We start from the raw sequence: 25,331 nt of genomic DNA on the forward strand, positions 1-25,331 counted from the left end.
AGTTCTAATTTCCCCACACTCTTGCCAGCATTTGCCATTGCTGTCTTTTTTTATTATATCCTTCTTAGTGGGTGTAAAATGGTATTTTAGAATAGTTTTGATTTCAATTTCCCTAATGACTAATGATGTTGAGCATCTTGCATGTGCTTACTGGCCATCTGTATATCTCCTTTGGAGAAACTTCTATTCAAATGCATTTCTTTTTAAAATATGGATGGTCTTCTTATTGTTGAATTGTAAGTGCTCTTCATAATAGTCCAGATGCAATTTCTCATCAGGCATATAATTTGCAAATATTTCTTTCCCATTCTTTGGGCTGTCTTTCTTTCTTTCTTTCTTTCTTTCTTTCTTTCTTTCTTTCTTTCTTTCTTTCTTTCTTTCTTTCTTTTTTCTTTTTATGTTTTTCCGAAGTTAGAAGCGGGGAGGTAGTCAGACAGACTCCTGCATGCACCTGACCTGGATCCACCCGGCATGCCCTCCAGGGGGTGATGCTCTGCCCATCTGGGGTCTTGCTCCATTGCAGATGGACCCATTCTAGCGCCTGAGGCGGAGGCCATGGAGCTGTCCTCAGCACCCAGGCCAACTTTGCTCCAATGGAGCCTTGGCTGCAGGAGGAGAAGAGAGAGAGAGAGAGGAAGGAGAGGGGGAGGGTGAAGAAGCAGATAGTCACTTATCCTGTGTGCCCTGACTGGGAATTGAACCTGGGACTTCCACACTCTGGGCCAAAGCTATACTGCTGAACCAACTGGCCAGGGCCTTCTTTCTGCTTTCTTAATGGTATGATTTACAAGATAAAGATTTTAATTTTGATGAAGTCCAACTTATCTATATTTTTATTGATTGCTTAAGCTTTTGGTACAATATCTGAGAAATCATTGTCTAATTTCTTATTTTAGGTCATGAAAGATTAGAGAGCAAAGATGATGTCTGTCTTGTTTACTATCCCCAAACTTAGCTGTGCCCAGCACATAGTAGCTTCTCAAACAATATGTGTTGAATGAATACAGTGCAGCAGGAAACATGTACCCCAGGGTTTGTTTCCAGACTAGTCTCACCCTGACAACCTCTCGCTCCTTGCTCAGTGTCTGAGGTTTGAGAGACTTTCCTCCTGGGTGCCTCCCCTGAAATTTATTTTTTTGGTTTTTACAAAGATGACATTTAGGTAGCAACCACTATCCTCCCACAAGGCAAGCAGTATATTAAGACATTAAAGTCTGTGGTCCTCTGACCCAAAAGATAACACATCTGGGCCTGAGCCAGAGACGAGTACTACAAATAATAGATGGAGTTGAACTATGTGAAGTTACCTCTATTTGACCCATTTTACCTACAAAAATGGCAGTGTGTATGGTTTGAAATAAAAAAAAAAAAATTGAATTGGTTTAACATAAGAAAGTGAAAATAAATTTAATTAAATTTTTTTGTTTGGAACCTACAGACCTCCCTTTCCTTCCCTCCTCTTGTTCCTCATGGTTTTCTCTTTTTCCCTCCGGCCAAGGGATTACATCCTGGTCTCAGCTTTTTGCACCCACGGTAGAAAGACACCGGGCCTTGACACTAGTGCCGCCCTCCCTTCTCCCAGATAGAGCAAAAGAACCATTAATGGGCACATGACGTGCTGGTGCTGCCGGTCACCCTCCTTTTCCTCTCTCTATTGTTCACCCCCATCTTCCAATTCTCTTCATTTTCTCCTTCCCCTCAAACCGGGGACTGCGGTTCCCGTGAGAGTAGCTGAGACCTGCCAGGGGCCGAAACAGCTACAGGAGCAGTGTGGCCTCTGTCCTTGCTCGTCTCATCTTCATGTTTCACATATAAGGCCTGATGCTTTGCAAGCATCATGTTCCTTGCTCCCAAATTCCCTTCTGTCCTAAAAGAAAGATAGACCTTTCACTTCTCAGGCAGAACGTCTTCGGTCTGCCAGACTCTTAAAAGTCTCCTGTTTCTTAAAGATAGAGGGAGGTGAGCCTGTGGGGAACCAAAGCCCCTGATGTCAGGCCGGGATCAAGGACAGGGAACATTTCGTACACAACAAACTGATGTCATTAAGTAAAGTTCTGCATAAATGATTTTTTTTTTTCTGCAACTAAGAAAAAGAATTTCTCTTGGTCAGTTTTTTTAAGAGCTTGTAATATTTTGTTGTTACTATAGATTTCAAGTACTTGAATGATTTGGAGTTTTTCCTTTCCTTTTTATTTCACTAAATTTACTTTCTCACTTTCTAAGTCAAATTTTTACACTTTTTTTTTTTTTTTTTACAGAGAGAGGGATAAACAGGGACAGACAGACAGGAACAGAGAGAGATGAGAAGCATCAATCATCAGTTTTTTGTTGTGACACCTTAGTTATTCATTGATTGCTTTCTCATATGTGCCTTGGTCGTGGGGCTACAGTAGACCAAGTGACCCCTTGCTCAAGCCAGCAACCTTGGGTCCAAGCTAGTGAGCTTTTTGCTCAAGCCAGATGAGCCCGCACTCAAGCTGGCGACCTCGGGGTCTTGAACCTGGATCCTCCGCATCCCAGTCCTATGCTCTGTCCACTGTGCCACTGCCTGGTCAGGGTCTAAGTCAAATTTGCATTTTAGATAGTATAATACATTATTCATAAAGAGCTGGTTGAAGTGAGAAAATTTAAGTTAGCCACTTTCTTTAGAAATTCAACTTGTATTATAAAATGTGTGGTCTAAGTGTTGATGATGTATGTTCATGAATAAGACATGACCCACCAAGGAGGGTATTCTGCAACAGGTTTTATGTTCATTTTTGTTCTTCTGATTCTCCTTTCACAATAGCTCTGCTTTTCTTGTGTCCCTTATAAGGTCCAAGATTTCAGTAGGACAGTAAAGTTTTACAATTGGACAGGCTGCATGATAATAAACTTCAAAGGTTGATGTCTCAAAATTGGAGGTCATTTAAAGTTGTGAACAGCAAAATGCCAATCATTGTTCTTCTAAATGCTCTCAAGGCCTTATCTGCCTGACAAATGTTAAAATCAGCATTGGCAAAAGTGCTGTGTGGTGAGTTACACTAAGTCCTGGAAAGTTCATAAGCATTTCACGACTTTTGAGTCTGAAGGCCTCCCAGTGGATGGAGTATGTGCTTAATAATTAAACTGGGCTTGCAATCCAACCTGCCACCTCCCAAATTTATAGAATGCTCTATCACTCTGTCTTGCTGGGTTTCTACTTTTCTTGCTTCCTTCAAGGATATCATGCTTATAAGGTCCTTTCATGCTTATAAGGTCTGGATGGTCGCTCTGAGGTGCTTCACTGGCTTGCCAAAGGAAATTTGGAGAGTTATTGTTATAATTGTCTTTTGAGTTCTACTTTGAGTTGTTCTTTTATTTTTTTATTTTTTTACAGAGAGAGAGAGAGAGACAGACAGACAGGCAGAAACAAAGAGAGATAAGAAGCATCAACCATCAGTTTTTCGTTGCGACACCTTAGTTCATTGATTGCTTTCTCATATGTACCTTGACCGCGGGTCTTCAGCAGACCGAGTAACCTCTTGCTCAAGCCAGTGACCTTGTGTCCAAGCTGATGAGCTTTTGCTCAAACCAGATGCGCCTGCACTCAAACTGGCGACCTGGGGGTCTCAAACCTGGATCTTCCACATCCCAGTCCGACGCTCTATCCATTGCGCCACCGCCTTGTCAGGCTGTTCTTTTATTTCAAAGCTCTTGAAGAAATACTTTCTGATTGACTTGCCAGGCATAAGGCTCTGGCTTTGCACAGACAAGATCTGTGTTAGCAAAACAGAATAGCATTCACCTGCTTTGTGTTCTCCACTGCTAAACTCTAAAACAGTCATCTCTTGCAACCTCCACCCCCAAACAAACAAGAAAACAACCACAAAAATGGGAAGAAATCCACTGTCTAGCATATGACATAGGTAGGAGACATAATGGCAGAGCCAAAAAAAGGGAAAAAGAGCGACTCCATGTAGAGAACAGACAGCTGGCCATAAACTTTGAGAGGATCACCTACAGTGAGCAAAGAGTTAGAACCCTTAGTTTGAAAATTAAAGCTCTGCATGGAAACTGAATGGGGTGACACTCCACCACCTGTTCAACTTCTCTTTAACGGACATGACACAGTAACGAAATTCAGTCTCTTTTTCAGATATCTTCAACCAGATTACACGAATATGGGGGACTTATTCTGCTAGTGTGAGTCTTCAGATGGTTCCACGGCACTGTTAGCAAAGACGTGGGGTTTGTGTGTCTCTCACTATAAATAATACTTCTCCTATGTTGGATTCTGGCTGCTCCAGATCTAGCTAGAACTAAGAGCTTCCTGTCTAACTGTTACAGTAGGCAGCTAGTTAGATATTAATGAAAGTGAAAGGAGCCAGACATCTAATTAACCTGGATTAAATAGGAAGAGGCAGCATCATTTATACTCCAAGGAACAGCTGCATCCTCTGCCAAACAGATGCTAATCCCTGAGTAGGCAGGAAAGACCAGCGTTTCAATCTCCCCAGCAAACAACCGCCTGTTCCCCCAGAAGAACTGGGGAGGAAGAAACACTGAGGGGGCAATTTCTCGGTGGAGGCACGCACAGTAGAAGCCAAGATGGAGCAGGGGGAGGTCCTTTTACTATGAGGCATACACAGTAGAAACAAAAATGGTGACAAACCCGGGGAAAGGATCAGATAAAATGAGGGCATTAAACCCCAGGAGATCCAGGAAGGAGATTGGATAGGGGAAGACACCAGCCTAGCCCTGGGTAGATCCAGGAAAGGGATCAGATAGTTTGAAAGTAAGCTTGCTCTCTCCCAAGCCCAAGGAAATATAATCAAATCTTAACAAAGGCTCCGGTCTTGCTGTCTCTCTCTTCAGCACATTGTGGGCTTAAATACAGCATCGATCATGGACCAGATTAGAACAGAGACTAAGTTAGACTAGTGGAGCCTCAGATGCTGGGTTAATGGCATGGCAGCTCTGGGTCCTGGTCTTCCTCCTGGGCTTGGTGAGGACAAGTGTGGGCCTGTGGCCCCTGAGGCTATAGTTCTTCCACAGTGACACAGAGGTGAACCACCGGACTGTACATGAGACACTACCTAAACCCTTCTTTGTTTTCACCCCAACAAATCTTACCACTATACCTCAAATCCTCCTATGTGGGTATCCCTGAAATGCATTTCCTGCGATACCATGGAAGAACCCTATTTCTTCTGGCAACACAGCCCTTCCTCATGTCAACAGGGAAACCGAAGCCCTGCGAAGGTACATGACTCAGTTAAGGGCATGAGGCAAGATCCTTGGCAGTCGAGAAGGTTTGACCTGATGACATTATGCAGAAAACTCTTTCCTGGCAATAGTATTCAACCTCAGACAATTTAGTTTCCTGGCTTGTTTCCTGTCAGTTGAAATATTTCCATGATCTTGCCATGAGATGGGGTGTGGGGGCTGAGACTGTAAGAAGTTAACTAATAACACTTCTTAGCAAGAAAAATAGCCTGTCACATAAAAATGTAATCTTTGCTTTCTGTCCTACCAAGGAATATAGGGAATTATTTTGCAGATGTGTTCTCGGGGACTCAAGGCACCAGGGCTCTGGAGATAGAGTTGAGGGCATCTATGAGGGCATCACTGACATCAAGCAAGCATCCTGGAGGACATTCCAGCACGTAAGATCCCACCCACCTGCACCCTCCTGCGTGACTAACTGCATGCTCACTGTAGATCACTAACTTTTCCGATGATATATAAACTGGTCAGTCAGCTGGAACTGTTAAGGCAGTTTTTGCCTACTAACTCCTTTGCCTACTCAGATTGTTGGCAATTTGAATTAAACATACATTTATACCTACTCGGTCCCTGTCTCTCATGAATTGGCTTGAAGAGTGACAAGCAACATGAATCCCGGCTTGTTCCTGTAACAAGACCACCAAGAGACAGTATTAAAAAAGCACAATAGATGGTCACAAGTGTTGGTGGGATTTTGTTGCAAATAAGCATAGAGGTAGATTATTCACAATGATGGAGAGATAAGTACAGGGGTCCCCAAACTACGGCCCACGGGCCACATGCGGCCCCCTGAGGCCATTTATCTGGCCCCCGCCGCACTTCCAGAAGGAGCACCTCTTTCATTGGTGGTCAGTGAGAGGAGCACATTGACCATCTCATTAGCCAAAAGCAGGCCCACAGTTCCCATTGCAATATTGATCAGTTTGTTTATTTAAATTTACTTTTCTTTATTGTAAATATTGTATTTGTTTCCATTTTGTTTTTTTACTTTAAAATAAGATATGTGCAGTGTGCATAGGGGTTTGTTCATAGTTTTTTTTATAGTCTGGCCCTTCAACGGTCTGAGGGACAATGAACTGGCCCCCTGTGTAAAAAGTTTGGGGACCCCTGGGTAAGTAGAAGCTTCAGACAAAGACTTGGTCAGGATGAACAAAAGGAGGGAGGAAACTTGGAAGAGAACACAAGTTTCTTCCGGGATTCATGTTGCTTGTCACTCTTCAAGCCAATTCATGAGAGACAGGGACCGAGTAGGTATAAATGTATGTTTAATTCAAATTGCCAACAATCTGAGTAGGCAAAGGAGTTAGGTCCGAAAAACTGCACCAAAGTAATTATGTTAAATTTCTGCCATGTAATGAGAAATATACATTCTTCCCCCATGACATCTTCCGGAAAAATGTTTCTCCTTAATAAATGTGATGTTAAGTCTGTTAATGGGGGAGGGTTGGTGAAATGGATGGTCTCCAGATAGGGACAGGATGAAAACAGGGCAAGCTTTGTCTAACCACCTGAGCTGCAGGAAAAATGCAACCCCACCAGCATTTCTTGTTTTACTGGTGAGGTTCATGAGGAGCCCAGAAGAAAAATAATAGCTGGGAGTTTTTTAATAGCAGTTGGGAGGGGTCCGTGGAAGGTGACCCAAGGCGTCACCTTCCAGAGGGGATAGGCATTTCCAGAGCATTATAGACGAACTTGGAGGCTGGCTACTCAGAAGCCACCTTAGGGATCTCTTGAAGTCATGCAACAATATATAGGATGTGTGGTCAACTGTAATTGAAAATAAAAATAAAATGTAGGAAGTGTGGACGGAAAACAGAATCCTATGGAAAGTAACTTCACAGAGTGATGTAATTAACTGGGCAGGTCTTAGTGGATCGTCACGCTGCAGGCCTATAATTTTTTGGTAAAAAGTTGACCTTTGCCTTAAGTAAGCCCTACCCACTGTTCTCGTGCGGTGAGGTTAACATACCTTTGAAATACCAGAAGCATTTCTCAAATGCCTCAGAGAGGGTATTGGTAACCCTCAGGGGAGCACATCATCTTGTTAACTGTTTTGTAATCTGATCCCCGATTTGCTGTCTCCCACCTCCTTGTGGTCCCTCCTTAATTTCAAATGCATAAGAGAAGCTGCAAAAGGGTTATTCTCCATAGTGTTTGAGCTCTTGCCCCATGGCATATGTTGTCACTTTGGCTCAAATAAACTCCTATAAAAATTCCCTACGAACTTCCCAGGAGTTAGTAGTGAAACCAAGTAGAGGAGGATAGAACATCCTTACCGGCGCCTGGGCTGTGAGTAGGAAGGGGGAGTCACTACGAACGGGCACTGAGGGTGTTAGAAATGTTCTAAAATTGGATCACGGTTATGGTTGTACAACTCTGTAAATTTGCTAAAACTCAGTGAATTATATACTTAAAAAGGGTGAATGTTAAATGGTATGCAAGTTACACCTCTGTAAAACTGGTTTAAACTAACAACAACACAAAATTCTCCGCAGGTTTGGATGTTTCTTATGTTGACAGAATTTAGAGGCTTTGTGGCCAAATTAATGCTTCTCTGATTTTAGACCAGGCAATGCTCAGATGGTGAAGTGTGGTCCAGTGTGTCTGTACCGTGTGTTATTCTTCAGTTGCAAATGGTGGAACTCCCACCGCACAACAGAGAATCCTGTAGGTCTCGGAGGAGCATCAGCAGACCCAGCGCCGAATAGGAGGTGGCACTGACTCTTCGTGAAGACACCACAGAGAGGGGCTGCTCTAGCTGCCTTGACAGTGCTGTGCTTCTCTAGGCCCCCAGTGCTTGACGCTGTGCTGGCCTCTCGGTTGGCTCTTGAGAAGTATTAATGGAATGGATGAATGAATAAGTGAAAGTATGAAATGTTCATTTTCTTGGTGTCTTGGCTTAATGTTACTTATATTTGCTATTCTTGCATAAATCCTAAAGTCCCAGATAATGCAGAGAAGCCAAATTTGAATATTCATGCTTCTTAAATCTTGAAATTCATGAATTTAGAGAGTCAGATCAAGACCAGCGAGCAGAGTGCCTGCTAGCCTTTTTCCTTTTGCCTGACCTGACTCCAGGTCATCACCTGCATGCCTGGCCCTTTGTTCCTTTAAGTTCCTCATGGTCATCTTCGTTCCCCATCACCCCTCAATTATAAGCCTGCATCCCCGTTACCCTTTCCCATGCCATTGGATTAATCTAAGTCATTTGAGATAAGCTTGGAGGTCAGTTTTGTCAGCTCCAGCCAGGCCCCAGCACCTTTATAGAAGTGATGACTCTCTGTGAGATCCACAGCTGGGTGTCAGCTCCTTCCCCCTCCTACAGCAGGAGCTAGCCATAGGCCTTGAGTGTTTACTGTGAGACGTGACAACTCAGGCAGGGGAAAAAAGACTAATCCTTCTGCTTATGTGGTGGAACGAGGAAGTACACCATCCTTTATAAATGTTGAGGAAACAGAACAAAATACACAAACACCGAAAGGACAATCCAAAGCTCTTCCTGATAGCAAATCTTTTTATGTGAGATTATTTCTACCAATTTAGCTGTTAAACTTGTAACTTAATCAGACCTGGTAAGAATTAGGGAAGACCCCTAGACACAGGGCCCGCCTCTGCCACATTCTGAAGCTCAGTGCTGATGACCAGTCAGGGGTGAGCACAAAGTGTTGCTCTTTCCTTGGGTTGGTTTTCAAATTCTCAGCGTGACACGGGTCATGTTTCCAAAGATGCGGAAACATGGAAATGAGACCAGTATTTCTGGTTTACAGCACACGTGGGGGCCTCTGAACCAGCTGCAGTGACCCAGCATTATGACAGAAATGGTCTTCAAGCCAAGCTCTCTTCCTTTTGAGAGTGCCCTTGACTAAACAGGCTGAAACAAAGCCACGAACATCAACCATCACCAAAAATTCACTAATATCCTTTTAGGTATTCATTTAGTTCTCTTATGATGCTTGAATGGGCTACGCATTAGACAATCTCTAGAATAATTCTGGGAGTTATTCTCCCTATTGAGGGGAAAAAACAAATTTGGTCCTTCTTTTTTTGCCCTAAGAAGAGATGTGCTTAGAAACTCTTGGCTTGGTTAGCATGAAACCAAGACAAAGGTGAACAGTTTTCTTCACTCTTTCCCCACACTAACTTAAATCTGAAACACCAGACGAGGACCTCTGAGCTGCAGCCCTTTGCTCAGTCGTTAGTGGTGCTGAGGAATAAACAGAAGGACATTCAAACACCGAGGTGAGTGAATTAATAATTAAAAGGCCTAGCACAATCAATACAATATTGCTGGTGTGTTTCCTTGTAGATATTTCTGGAGTTTGCTTCAATATTTAATTTAACCCCAAACTGTAGGGCATTAGACAATGTCTATTCCAGGTTACCACAAGATACAGCTTGCATTATGTGGTCACACCGCAGAAGGACTCAAATTCTGGAGGCAGAATTGGAGCCTGGTAGCCTTCATTTTAAAGACCTCCCTTGAAAGGAAAGGTTAAAAGACACTTTTCACGTGCTCTTTTCATTTTTGTTTAAAATAATAAAAATTAAAAAACACAGGTGGCATTACTTCATTTGCAGATTCTTCTTAAATTAACAAAATGCCAAAGAGTCTGGTGTGAGAGGGTCTTTGTTAAAGATTGTAAGAAATAAAGTAATTAATATCAAAGTGCTGTGCCTTGTGTTTCTTGTTATTGGTATGTAAACAATGAAAGCAAAGGGGGAGAAAATGTTTGTGTTTTTGATTGTGTGAAGCTGGAATTCTGTCTGCCCTAGGGCATGTGACTGGACTGCTTTCTTGTGAGGGCATTTTTTACTTGGCTCAAACAAACAAACAACCTCACACGTTTAACTTTCATCCTTTTGAAAGTTATTGAATGATTAAATGAATTTGCCTCCTTCCAGCCCAAGCCTCTCTTCAGCAAGGAAGCTGAGAGGAGGGATGGATGAGGTAATGGGGATGTCTGTTGTGAAAAGTACTAGGAAATAAAGTAGGATTTCACATTTTGACATGGTTGTTTGTGTTTAACAGTTGCTCAGAAGAGCGATGTCAAATGTCTTTGCTGCCTGACCAGGCGGTGGCGCAGTGGGTAAAGCGTCGAACTGGGATGTGGAAGACCCAGGTTCGAGACCTCGAGGTCGCCAACTTGAGCGCGGGCTCATCTGGTTTGAGCAAGGCTCACCAGCTTGAGCCCAAGGTCGCTGGCTCAAGCAAGGGGTTACTCGGTCTGCTGAAGGCCTGCGGTCAAGGCACATATGAGAAAGTAATCAATGAACAACTAAGGTGTTGCAACACGCAACGAAAAACTAATGATTGATGCTTCTCATCTCTCCGTTCCTGTCTGTCTGTCCCTGTCTATTTCTCTCTCTGACTCTCTCTCTCTGTCTCTGTAAAAGGAAAAAAATTTAAAAATAAATAAATAAATAATGTCTTTGCTTGCTTCAAAACATACAAATGAGAGCGTCTTCCCTCAATGTTCCTCTTTCATTCTGAGGTGTGACCTGAAGGCCCTCCTTCCACACATTTTCTCCCTGTTGTGTCACTCTCACTGTCTGAGATTTGTCCTTCTGGTCTGAGCCATTATTCTGCTTTTTAGAAAGACCTACCATCACCAGTCATCAATACCTTCTGTATTAGCTTCCTGTGGCTGCTGGAACAATGTACCACAAACTGAGCAGCCTAAACACCAGAAAGTCATTGTCGCACAGTTCTGGAGGCCAGAAGTCAAAGTCAAATTGACGGTGGGACCGTGCTCCCTCCAAAGGCTCTAGGGGACAGATCATTCCTTGTCTCTTCCAGCTTCTGGTGACTGCTGTCAACCCTTGTAGGCACATCACTCCAATCTCTGCCTCCATTGTCACATGGCCTTCTTCCCTGTGTGTGTGTGTGTATGTGTGTGTGTGTGTGTGTGTATTTCCGTCCAAATTTTTCTTTTTTTATGAGGACACCAATCATACTGGAGTAGGACCCACGCCAACTATGTGTGACCTCATCTTAACTTGATTACATCTGCAAATACCCCAAAAGCCACATTCATAAGTTCTGATTAGACATAACTTTGGGAACACACTATCTAACCCTGTGCACCTACCACAGTCCTTCTAATCTGACAGCCAAAAGACAGTGATAATACCCTTGAGGCAGGACGTGTGGTCAGTGCTATAGATATTGGGGTGTGGCCTGGGTCCTATGATATAGGAGACAATGACAGGGTGGCAGGAGCCCAGAAGAGAAATATCATCCAATTTATTTCTGCATTGGCTGTGTTTTCAAATCATCTCACAAATTTCTCATATCTAAACCCTGCCCACTAAGCTGACTGAACGAGAAGAGGACCAGTAAGTAAGTGAGTTCCTGTCCAAGTCAGGATTGGGGAAGTCTTCTGCCATTCTCCTGAGTGTGGGCAGCATTCTCCCCAGCTCCAAGTGGATGCTTGACCTTGTGTTTTATGTCCACAACCATGCTTTTTAGACTGCAGAGCCTAAATAGGATTACTTTTTATTAATTTTAAATAGGATTGCTTATTTTAAAATGAAGAATATGTCCAGTGGTAGTCAACCTGTTCCTACCGCCCACTAATGGGCATTCCAGCTTTCATGGTGGGCGGTAGCGGAGCAACCAAAGTATAAATAAAAAGATAGATTTAACTATAGTAAGTTGTTTTATAAAGATTTATTCTGCCACACTTAGCGAAAATCCAACATAAAGTACTTGGTAAGTAATTATTATTATATGCTTTAACTTGCTGTAACTCTGTTTTATAAATTTTATAAAGTAAAGTTACTTCCCTACTTTATAAATCACCATTACTGTGGAACCAGTGGGCGGTTAGAAAATTTTACTACTAATAGAGATACAAAAGTGAGCAGTAGGTATAAAAACGTTGACTACCCCTGGTTTACACTTTAGCTGTATGCAAGACTTCAATGTATTAAATTCCAACTATCCATAAAGTACACAGTAACATTCAAATCATTTACTAAATTTCCTTGTGAATGCAAAAATTTCTGCTTCTAGTTGTTCTGAAACAGGATTCATTAAGAAGGCATTAAGGTACTTTTTATAAAACTCAATCAAATTTCAAGAGTAAATTATTTTTAGCAGTAATGGAAAGAGCCTGTAGAACCAGTCATTTGGAGTCTAATGATTTCAGTCACATGAATTATTGTTCCTTTTCTACTTGTTCTGAGGGTCTAGGAGTTGTATAAAAGAAAACTTTCCTCAATCTTTCTAGGTTCTTTCAGCTGGTCTATAAATCAGACAGATATGAGAAAATGGCTAAATTTAATTACATACATGTATATGGGAACCCCATCTATGGAGAGAGTCAGACACCCTACATACATGAGAGATTCACAGACAGAAAGTTAAATGATGTACATGTCACATTTTGAGCTAAGTATCACCTTAGGGCTTCACAAGGGAGAAAAGTTATTCACTGGGTAAGAAGAGCAGATGTTCAGTAATTAGAAACTTGCCTTGCTCTATAGGTAAGTTTTTTTTTAAAAAAGTTATTTTTAGTGCTAATTTTTATTATGGCCCCTAATTAAAATTCTTTAAGGGAGAGGTAAAAGTATCTTGTGAGCCTGCAGGGTCTTGATTCCCTTCAGCCCAAAATAATTCACATGCCAAAGAAAACATCCTGGGATGCCTGTTCTAAGCCTCTGCAGAGTCCAAAATAATGAGATAGTGGAATCATCACTGTAGAAACAAAATTAAAAATACCTCTTTTATAAAAGGTAGAAATGTTATGAGAATATTCTTTTCTATATGAAAGTAAGATTGGCATTGAGTTTATTAACACTATCCTTCTGAATTGGCATCTGGGTCACAAACATGGTATGAAAAGGTAAGGAGAATCAGTATACATACTTCTAAATCTTAGTGAAATAAATTTTTAGTGGGATAATTGAAGCATACTTGTTTAATAACATATCCTAAAATATCTGGGAGGGGGATCACTTGAGTTTAACTTTTACTAACTGGTAAATTCATTAATAAACTACTTTTCTGTTGACCCATCATTTGCCTTTTTTTTTTTTATCTTACCTAAATTTCCTCAGGAAGAGAAAGGAGGGAAATTTTCAAATAGTAACAAATAAAACATGATCTTCCATCCAACTCTAGAAATAAAATTGAACAGATTATTTCTAGTTTATAGAAATTCATGACATAGAGCAAATGATAACAAACAGGAAGAGTAAGATCAATCTAGGGGGTGGGGTGTTCTACACGAAAACGGGCCTACTCTTTCCCAAGAGCCAATGGTATGTAAATAATAAATGGAGAAAGTTTGGGGAGACTGTTGTAGATTGAAAGAGATGAAAAAGACATAAAAGCAAAATATAATGCATGAATCTTGACTGGGTTCTCTAATAAAAGTTATTGGACTTGATATTAGATGATATTAAGGAATTTGGTGTGCAACAAGAATATTACATGTGAGTGAACAACCGTCTTTTTCAGAGACACAGGCTGAGGTTGTTTAGGGTGAATTGCTATGATGTCTATATGAAATGTATCAGGAGAAAGATAATGCAAATAGTTAAGTCAGGGAAATTGGCTATTTATTTATTTATTTATTTATTTATCTTTACAAACTTCCTCTAAGTTTGAAGGAAAAAATATGACAAAAAACAATACTAGCAGATGACTTGATCATGAGGCAAGCTTTCTGTTTTCTTGGTTGAGAAAGACCAAGAAAGGTGTGCCTACTTAGCCACACTTTTATAAGGTTGTTCTGTCAGCACACGTGAAAGTGGTCAGCTACAGGGCGGTCTGGAGCTGAAAGCAGTCAGTGATGCCAGCACCAGCGAGTGACAGTGCTTAGGCACATTGGTACGATCTCCTGTGTAAGTTTTCTCCTTACTCTTGCATCCTGTTTATGAAATGGCATCTATACAACTGGTCTTTTGGGGGAAAGGTCGGTTTGAAGACCATTACCTTGGAACAGCAAGTCCTGCAGTGTCTTGATCTTCCAGTACCAATAGATAACACCGATTTGGTGCTTCCCTAAGTGCTTTATGTACATTAACTTCCCCAAAACATCAATTATACAAGTAGGTCCACATACAGTCACATCTTACAGATGAGAAACAGGCAAAGAGACACTGACTCACCCAAGATCACACAACTAAAATGTAGCAGAACTGTGCTGAAAAGGAACTGTGCTGATGCCTGTAGTTTATTTTGAAATACATAAATAACAAGATGGATCGATGAGCAGAGAATTGGCTAGATGGACAGATGTGGATAGAATGTTAGCTGCACAGAATCTAGGTGTTGGGTACACAGATGTTCACTAAACAATTCATTCAGATTTTCTGTGTTTAAAATTGTTCATCACAAAATATTGGGGGGAAATATTTAAAAGTGGCAGAACTGAGATTCAAACCAAGACAGCTTTGCTCCAAAGTTCTTGGCCACCACGTGCCACTGTCTCTTAAGCAGGAAGAATTAGACCCTAGAAGCTTAAGAGATTTGACCAAATTCTTGCTGCAAACATGCCATAGGAGATAAGTTCTTTTGTTTATAAAACAAAAGAACTTATCTGGTCAACCCCCTTTCTGCTATTGAGTCTCAGAGAGAGGATGATTGGCTCAAGGTCTAGGGAAGGGTTAGGACCCTGTCCCTGACTTCCCATTGCTTGTCCCCCATTCCAAGTTGCCATGTCTCCTTCATCGGAGCAGTTGGGCATCCTGATGTGAGAACCTGTTTATCATCTAGATGCTTTGGCCACAAAATAGGACTTTTTATCAACAATTGGCATCTAACTACTGTGTTGTCTTTCCTTTTGATGCCTCACAGACTGTCACACTTTCCAGCTCCCGTGCAGAACACTGTCCTTCACCTTCAGTGGTGCCATATGCTCCTCTCGGAGTACTCAGTTTATTGAGCTGCACAGGAAGTTTTTACCCTTGAGTTTAAACTTCTTCTGGTTTCACTTCTATTTTTAACACCTGGGATTCATAGAGCACTTTCCTTTGAAGAGGTCAGGCACTTCACGGACATTTTCTAATGCATCTTCCCAGACTAGTAGGTGACCAGTATTGTTAACCAGAGGCCACAGATGAAAAACAACAGCCTTAAAGAGAGGACTTGTATGTGATTTCTGGATAGAGGAAAAAGAGAGAGATAACTGGTCATCACACCATAGAATCTTTATCGTGTGATTCCTCTTTTTAAGGACCTGGGAAATGGATACCAGCATTTGGTATGAGTGATGTCGAAGAATAGAATCGTAGCATTTCAGTGCCAGAAGGGACTGAGATCAGCTGCTGCAACCTCCTCATTTTACTGATGGGTAAGGATAGGGAAGTTGGGAGACTTGCCCAAGGTCACAAAGTTTTTTGGGTTTGTTTGTTTTTTACAGAGAGAGAGAGAGAGAGAGAGAGAGTCAGAGAGAAGGGATAGATAGGGACAGACAGACAGGAACAGAGAGAGATGAGAAGCATCAATTATCATCAGTTTTTCATTGCAACACCTTAGTTGTTCATTGATGGCTTTCTCATATGTGCCTTGACCGTGGGTCTTCAGCAGACCAAGTAACCCCTTGCTCAAGCCAGTGACCTTGGGTCCAAACTGGTGAGCTTTGCTCAAACCAGATGAGCCTGCGCTCAAGCTGGAGTCCTCGGGGTCTCGAACCTGGGTCCTCCACATCCCAGTCCAACGCTCTATCCACTGCGCCACTGCCTAGTCAGGTGGTCACGAAGTTTATTAATGGTAAATCCTCTAGCAAGGTCCTGGGTTACATGGCTCTTGAAATTCCACTTCTCAATGATTAATGTTTTATTTCCTATTAAGTAGTATTAAGTCACATATATAATTTCTTGCTCTAGGATCACACAAGTCTTTCTCAGCTCAGGACAATTCTGCCTTTCAAGGAAATTAACTTGGAAGATTTACTCCAAGCCTAGATACTTAGAAAAGTCTGTAAATTTGCATCCCTTTCCTAATATGTTAGCACAGACAGCACACCCTCTGGGAGAAGAAATGTGCAGTGATGTAGGATCTCACTTGAATGATCAGATCTTGAAAATGTCGTCCCCGTGCAGAGCACAATTAGGGGCTGACTCATTCAGTAGGACATGACTGGCTGGTTCAGGCCAACAACCTGGAGCAGGTCTGGTGCGGGCTCAGCTGCCATCAAAGTGCTTTATAATTCAGTCTAAGCTTCTGTGAGCAGGGCGCATGTGCCCTCCACAGTACTATGCTCAGGGCTCAGCAAACACACTGCAGGAATCAGGACCACTGTTCTCTTTGTTGATGCTTTCAGGCTCTTTAGGGAGCCATCCAGAGAAGCCAGTTGGTATACTTTCCTAGGACTTCTATTGATGTTGCATATGTGTCTATCTGGACACCCAGCAAAGTTGAGGGATGCTTAGATAGAGATTTGAAGGATGTCTTTAGCCTCTGCAGTATAAGACGTTGCCACCACAGGTGTTTTTGTAGGAGAAATTCTGCCATATGATATTGGTTTTCAGTCACTTTAAACCAATGTTCCCCATAGTATTTTCTTATTTTATCTTCCAGATACTACCTCAGTTAGAAATCTTTTTTGGTCAAACTTTTTTTTAAAATGAAAGATACCCCCTTTTTTCTTTTTTAGATTTTATTTATTCATTGAGAGAGAGAGAGAGAGAGAGAGAGAGATATGGAGGAGAAGAGGAGCAGGAAGCATCAACTCCCATACGTGCCATGACGGGGCAAGCCCAGGGTTTTGAACTGGCAACCTTGGCATTCCAGGTCAACGCTTTATGCTTTCCACTGCACCACCACAGGTCAGGCAGTCAAACTTTATTTCATTACTTATTTATCCACCTATCTATATATCCATCCATTTATTAATTAAATTAACTTATTATCTATCCCTCTCTAACTGTCTATCTAACCATACTCAGGTGTACAAACTGGATTAACCATAATCTTCAGTTCCTAGCACACTTTCATCACTGGCCAATAGGTGGTAGGTGAGTTACTAGTTATTTTTAATAATGTAATAAGCATCTATAAACTTACCACCTCAAACAAAAGCTAAGACATTGACAATAACCTACTATTAACTACAGAATTCCACCTCATCCCATTCCCCATCCCATTCCCCTTCCTTTTCCCATTCAAGGTAACCATCATTCTAAATCTTCCACTCATTGTTCTTTTGCTTTCATTTTTATATGATTTTGTGTCTGTATGTATTCTTAAAAGTATACATATGAGTATAATTGTTTTTAACTTCATAAAAATGGTATTACATTTTCTGTAGTATTTCTAGACTTACTTTTCACTTATTAAATTGCTGTTTTACCATATTGCTATATCTTGCTGTATAGTTCACTTATTTTGACCACTATATAATAGTCCATTGTTTGACTATAGTATCAAGAACTATAAAGTGACGGAGATGTTACTCTACTCACAAGCTAACACATTAGCCAGCCAGAGTTTCACAGACATTGATAGGAGGAAAGAAACTCCTGGGTCAAGGACACAGGACTTTGTTACTCATGGCACAGCGGGCAGCATCGGCATCATCTTAGTTGTGTTGGTTCCCCTTGTCCTCAAGTCTCACAGGGGTGATATAGACGGGCCTGGTGAGACACGCACGCACAGAGGGTGTATTATACAAAGATCCCTGAGCTTAGGGACCTTGAATCTTTTATAATAGGCAGTAAGCTTGCCTATTCTCTGCTCCAGAGAGAAACACCATCTTTATCTTTCAAGGCTGTAAGCTATATAGACATTCTGGAAAAGGGAGTTAGAAACAAAGGGCAGTTAGTGCACTGCTTGCAAGATGTGCAGAAATGTGAGAGACCTGTCAGGAACTATCTCCCAACATACAGCACAGATGATGTCAGCTTTTAAACTTCAAGGTATAATCACTATTGGAATAGAAACTTCTCTAAGGAAGAAAACTCACTCAGCTCTAAGCCTTATCAACCCATTTCTATCTTAAAGAAAATTAATCTATTTGATTTTTACCACCTTGAGTAGTAAATGAGCTAATAAGGAATGGAGAAGGGGAAGACTTTGTGAGTTACAGGATATGAAGAGTAGAGGTTACTAAAAGGGGGCATAGGCTTAGCTACACTTAATTTTTGCTAATTGGGTGAATTCATCCTGAAGTGGCCATCGCCATGTATCTGATGGGATGGATGCCACCTGCCTATATGGCCATAGCATTGAGTAGCAATTAATTGATCTGATGGTACTTTCATGCTGGGCTGATTCAGCAACAAAGTAAGGGCAGACAAAAAGGAACACAGCTCCAGGAAACAGAGTGGTTGAGACTGCCAGAGTGGCATACCATCTGTGCTGACATTGAGCTAAGCAGACTCTGCACTTCAGGACTCCCATTTATTTCCCTCTAAGGAGTCTCCCTGTCCTTAATAGTACACTTAACTTCTGCGGTGGTTAAAGAGATGGATACGCTGGGACCACCTCATAGGAAGAGCCTGAATGTTTATATCCTGGGCACAGTGACTCTCAACCTTATTTACACTTGGAATTACCAGGGCAGTGTTCACAGATCCCCATGCCAGGCTCCGGCCACACCAAACACAGCAGAAGCTCTGGGGAGGGACCAAGCATCAGCTTTACAAACTGTCAAGCATATCCCACTGTTCAGTGAAAGGTGAGAACCACCGCCCTGAGATCTCACTCAGAACTGGGTCCAAAATAAGAGTTCCTTGAATTGGTGCTTAATTAAACTGAGCAGATGCTTCTACCCCATACTGCAAGACAAAGATCCAAAAGAGTGCTTTTCAACTTGGCTTCACAGCAGAGTTACCTGGGCAGCTTGTAGAAAACACCAATTCAGGAGTGACACCCCAAGCCATGGACTCAGAAGACCAGGTAGTAGAGTCTTCGCAAGGCTTGTTTTGATAGCACCCCAGGTGAAACTATGGCCCCAGAAAAAGAAATTGAGACTCGGGCTCTTATTTGCCATCTGTTCCAAATGTCAGCCTCAGCATCATTACAGGAATATGGTGAGGGTTGGGGTAGTGGACAACGGTATGACCTGGTCCACCTCGCTCTTCAGTATCTCCTCCAAGACGTGGGCTAGGGAGTTAGCTCAAAGAGCTGCCTCTCTTCTCTCTCATCAAATGAATGTTTCAAGTGCTCTTACAGAACTCTACCCTATTTGTGCAGTGAGACGTTTTTCTACTATTTAGCTGGCAGCACAAACTTCCTCCAGCATTGGTGGCCAACAGGTTGAGGAGTGTGGGATTCATTAAGGAAACTCGAATTTAGCTATATCTCCAGAGACTCATCCTTAGGGTCTTGAGGCTTCTTTACCTGGGGTTTCTCTGATTTCAAGATGGGAAGGGGAAAGGTGGGGGTCTCTGCTGATTCTCTCCCTTCCCTCCAGCCTCTTCCCCAGGGCTCATGCTCTCAGGCCTCCTTCCCTCCCCGGCAACAGCCTTTCCTGCAGCATCTCGTGTGGATCTCTGTTGCTAGGTGACGGAGCCTGGCTACACGCAGGCCTGCTGGAGAAATAGGCATTCATTTGTCTTGGTGGTTCTCCTTTGGCCCTTTCCCATATGTCTACCACTTTCTTAAGGGGATGCTTCTCACTGGGATAAACAGTGCTGAGTGGGAGGAGCAACCTGACGCTGAGAACTGTGTCACAATTCTGGCCTTCTGTTACCTGCTCAGAGCTCCGAGTCTCACCCTAGAAGACCAATAGGAACTCTGGGCTCAGGAATTTGGGGCCATGTGTGCATGGAAAGCCGACCTGGGCCCTTGTCATGAACAATCACAAACCTATTTGCCTTTGACCTGCTGGTGCCCATGAGAGCAAACTAGGAACCACGAGCAGAATCTGATAAGAGCTCAGAAAAAGGGTAGATGACACAAGATAACATTTATTGATGGTGTGCTTGTCCTGGGCCATTGCTCAGGAACCTGGCACCTGACAGCCACCTAGTGAGACACGGACAGTGAGGAGTGGTAGGGTGGTGTGTGGCCAGCAGTAGGGGCTGGCCGGCGCGGCCATTCACCTGCAGGTTCCCCCTCTGCACACCTCTTCTCTCTCTGCACAGACTGGCTTCTTCCTCATGTTATAAAGTACTCTACTTCATTTCTGTGGGTTCATGTAGAGATACCAAGTCCAATATGAATTTTGAGGAGTTTTATTATGAAAAGCTGGCGACATACACGGGGCAGTCCTCCTACCCAAATCATGCAGCCCTGATTATCTCTCAGAGGCTGCTTATATATTCTTTGACCACACACAGGTAGGGGGAGGCATAACATCATGACACAAGCTTACAATTACAGACAGGTGGGGATTCACAAGACATACATTTCACAGATTCCTCCAATGTCTCTCCCCTCCCTTCATTGCCCAGGGGCATGCTATTCCTAGGATTCAAAGAGGGAGAGAGGCCCTGGCCGGTTGGCTCAGTGGTAGAGCATCGGCCTGGCGTGCAGAAGTCCCGGGTTGGATTCCTGGCCAGGGCACACAGGAGAGGCACTCATCTGCCTCTCCACCCCTTCCCCTCTCCTTCCTCTCTGTCTCTCTCTTCCCTTCCCGCAGCCCAGCCGAAGCTCCATTGGAGCAAAGATGGCCCGGGCCCTGGGGATGGCTCCTTGGCCTCTGCCCCAGGCGCTAAAGTGGCTCTGGTCGCGACAGAGCGACGCCCCCTGGTGGGCGTGCCGGGTGGATCCCGGTCGGGCACATGCGGGGGTCTGTCTGCCTCCCTGTTTCCAGCTTCAGAAAAATACCAAAAAAAAAAAAAAAAAAAAAAGAGGGGGATAAACAAAGCAATATACAAATTTTATTTCCTACTGAAAGAGCAAGGAAGTTCTTCAAATACCTTACTACAAGATCACGTACCTAGTGCTGCCCAGCACCATTTTTTAACAATAAAAGTGAGCAAACTCAAAAAAATACAAATTTTACAAACTCATTTGCCCAACAGGTGGTCAAGGCCGCTACAGGATTCACACACCGACTCTACCATTAATTCACTAGATGTTTCTGTGTTTCTAATTTCTCATCTATATATCTATGTATATCAGTCATCGTACATATTCTGCAGGACTGTCGTAAAAACTAGTGTGTTAGAATAAATCTTGCAAATGGTGAGCATGGAACAAGCTTTAGGTCTTCTTCCCCATTCTTCAGGGAGGAAAGAGCGTTCTGAGGAAGTCATTTGCTCAGCACCCAGCCAGGAATTGGCACAACCCGACCACCTGGGGGTGGGGAAGCCTGGGTGTTAGAGCAGCGAGACAGACAGAAAGAACTGTGGTGTCTGTGGCCACCAACCCAGTCAGGTTTTAGCCTACTGATGAGATATCCTTTTCAGAATATCCTTTTCAGAAAGCTGGGCTTTCTGTTCATTGCAGTTGAGAGCATGCTGACTGATACAGCTGCTTTTTCTTTTCATTCCATCACAATCTTAAAATAAAAAGGGAGATCCAATTCTTCTAATTCTGGCAACCTAGTTAGATTGCATCACTAATTGCCGAACTTTGAGCGCTGGCTCGACAGAGACAGCTAGCAGAGTGCCGCAGAATGGAAACCAACGCCTGCTGGTGAGTGTTACAGGAAAGGAACCAGTTTGAAAGGACGTGTAATTTAAATGCTGAATTAAGGAAAACACAAGATCTTATCTTTGAAAGAGATGTTGATTTTTCTATAAAAAAAAAGCGAGAGCAGAGTGTAATTTGGAATCCATCATAAGAGAGTAATCAGTATCACTAGATCAATTCTGACTTAAACATGCGACTTCTTAAACATTTTTAAATTAAAAAATAAAGTCACTCATATTCTATTATCATGCTTCCAGGGCTTTCATTTTTTTCTTTTTTAGAAGATTTCCAAATTCTGAAATGACTGGATTTAGCCAGTGTTCGGAGAGCCTGAATAATGGAAATATCGTCTAGCACACCCCTCACAGTTCTGTTTAACCGGTTCCCATAAGCCCAGGAGCAGGCATCTGAATTCCATGGCACTTGGTCAGTGACTGCGGGACACAGACCACAGGACTGTGGCATGGAGCAGTGAAGCCCCTATTCTTTCCCTGTGACCCTTATCTATCAGGATATGTTTGAGTGCTGCCTTCTCCAGGTCCTGAGGGGAGGGTCTCCGAAGCCCTTCCCTCTTCCTGCCCACCCATCCTTCCAAGGCAGTAAAGAAAGCAGCTAGAGGTGAGCCCCTTCTGCCCGCAGGCACTTGCCCAGCTGCTTACGGAACAGAAAGAAATTGTAGAAATTCAAGAAAAAGGAGAGACTCGGGCGAGGGCTGTTGATCCCCGTAGATTCTAGCTTGCTGGAGAGAGTGGACCCTCAGCCAGCGTGTGTCCCTAATCCTCCACGGCTTTGTGACAGCAGCTCTCCCCTCCCACTCGACAATAGTGCTAACACCATAGATGCCTTCGTACTGTCACCAAAACAATAAACAGTAGAGAAAGGCTGAGGAATGGTCTATAGCAGTGGTAGTCAACCTGGTCCCTACCGCCCACTAGTGGGCGTTCCAGCTCTCATGGTGGGCAGTAGCAGTGGAGCAACCAAAGTATAAATAAAAAGATAGATTTAACTATAGTAAGTTGTTTTATAAAGATTTATTCTGCCAAACTTAGTGAAAATCCGACATAAAGCATTTGGTAAGTAATTATTATTATATGCTTTAACTTGCTGTAAGTCTGCTTTATAATTTTATAAAGTAAAGTTACTTCCCTACTTTATAAATCACCATTACTGTGGAACCGGTGGTCGGTTAGAACATTTTACTACTAACAGAGATACAAAAGTGGGCGGTAGGTATAAAAAGCTTGACTACCCCTGGTCTAGAGTAAAGGGGACTAGGGACTATGGGATGAGAGAACCAAAAGCAATGTATGACTGTAGAATAGATCTTGTACCAGAGGACAGACTAGGATGAAATACATTACTGGGTCAGTGATGTAATTGGAATGCAAGCAGTTGATTAAATAAAAATATTGTGTCAATGTTAAATTTACTGAAATTGATAGCTGTACTTGGTTCTGTTAGAGAATGTCACGGTCCAGCCACGACAAGTCTACTACGGGGTCTTCGAACGGGAAAAGGTATGGATTTGAAATAAATGATAGACAGGGACTTAAAGATATATATATATATATATATATATACACACAGATATGGGTTCAGGAGGGAAGCCACGGCAAACAGTCTCTACTCTTCCTTAGCCATAACGTGCCTGCTCCCAGAAACACATCCACTTTCATTCATAGAAAAAATGTGGTCCATCAGCAATTCAATTAAGTTTCCAAGGCAACTCAAAGACAACCCCCCATACCATCCAAATCTACTTTACACTAATAAGAAACTAGCTTCCGGCTTCCTCTGGAGAACATGGGTGAGACAAATGAGAATCAGGTGTAGCTCTTTGTTAACTAGGCAAATGAGGTGGGGTTTGGGCCCAGCACCTCTGTCCAGATTGCAAAAATATCTTGTTTATTTATTTGGTCCCCAACAAGAGAATATCCTTAATCTAAGGAAATGAACATTGAAATATTTATAGAATAAATGAAGTTTTAAGATGTTAGAAATTTTATGAAATATATGTGATTGTTAGAGAAAGAGAGAACACAGATGCTGAAGTAAGGGGCATTGTTAAGAACCAGTAAATCTGGACAAAGAATGTATGAATAGTCTTTCTACTATTCTTGCAAATCTTCTGTAAGGTGGCAAATTTCCGAAATAAAAAGTTTAAGACCTCTGGACTGAATTATAACATCTTTAAGAAACTTTTGTTTTCTGGTTATGACAGTTCCTTATCTTTTTTTTTTTTTTTTTTTTTTTTTTTTTTTCTGAAGTGAGAAGTGGGGAGGCAAAAAGGCAGATTCCCTCATGTGCCCGATTGGGAGTCACCTGGCATGCCCACTAGGGGGCGATGCTCTGCCAATCTGGGCCATTGCTCCATTGCAACTGGAGCCATTCTAGCACCTGAGGCAGAGGCCATGAAGCCATCCTCAATGCCCAGGCCAACTTTGCTCCAATGGAGCCTTGGCTGCCGGAGGGAAAGAAAGAAAGAGAGAAAGAAAGAGAAAGGAGAGGGGAAAGGGTGGAGAAGCAGATGGGCACTTCTCCTGTGTACCCTGGCCGGGAATTGAACCCAGGACTTCCACATGCTGGGCCAATGCTCTACCACTGAGCCAACCAGCCAGGGCTTAGTCTTTTTTGCCTGTCATGACCTTGGCTGTTTTGAAGAGTGCCGGTCATACGCTTTGAAGAATGTCTGGAGAGGACACGTAGTGGCACCTCAGACACTAGGGACTTTAGAATGATTGAACTGCGTCACCACCTCAGGGATCTGACCCGTCTCAACTCTAGGGCACAGAGGTAGTTCCACCTGGAAAAAAAAAAGAAGCTGGACAGCAATTCGTACAGTAAACATCCAGCATGGCCTGACACCCTGGAGTCCAGTTTGCTCCTGCCACACCACAGTCCCCCACCCTCAGTTGACAGAGTCGTTAACCCTCCAATGATGTAAGCTGGTGGAGGTGCTTGCCAGCTTTCTTATGCCAGAGGCAGGACGTGAACAAAATCAACGTATTCCAGTACAAATCTCTCACTGCTGCAAAACCCTGAGAAGTATTTTGGAACTTTGTCGCAACTTCCTATGAGCAATTCTCATTCCAGATGAATGAAACGTAGATCTGTTCTTCCACATACAATGGTTCCCCATAAGGCTTATCTGATTAATCAGTAATAAATACCTGCTTCCCAGAGCAGGGGAACTAGGGCAATTAGGAGTGGCTAATAAACTGAAGTCAACAATGCAAGTCCACAAACATCTTATTTCCCACCTGTTGTTTTTCTGTTGTTGGTCTTGGGTTATTATTCTCTAAACAATAGTTATGCATTAACCACGTTGGCTGTTTTTTAATGCTCAAGGCAAGTTTCCTGAAACCCAGTACTTCCTGTATAATTCTTTCCTGCTTCCTCCCTTGTGCTTTAGTGCTTTACTGTTATTTTTAATTGAATTTATTAAGGTGACACTGGTTACTGCTTCCTCCCTTTCCCCACTTTGGGCTCTACTGTTTCCAATCAGCTTTTCTCTCTTCCAACATGAGAAAAATGATATTGGTTTGTATGT

This window comes from Saccopteryx bilineata, chromosome 6, assembly GCF_036850765.1.
Source record: "Saccopteryx bilineata isolate mSacBil1 chromosome 6, mSacBil1_pri_phased_curated, whole genome shotgun sequence".
Lineage (NCBI taxonomy): Eukaryota > Metazoa > Chordata > Mammalia > Chiroptera > Emballonuridae > Saccopteryx > Saccopteryx bilineata.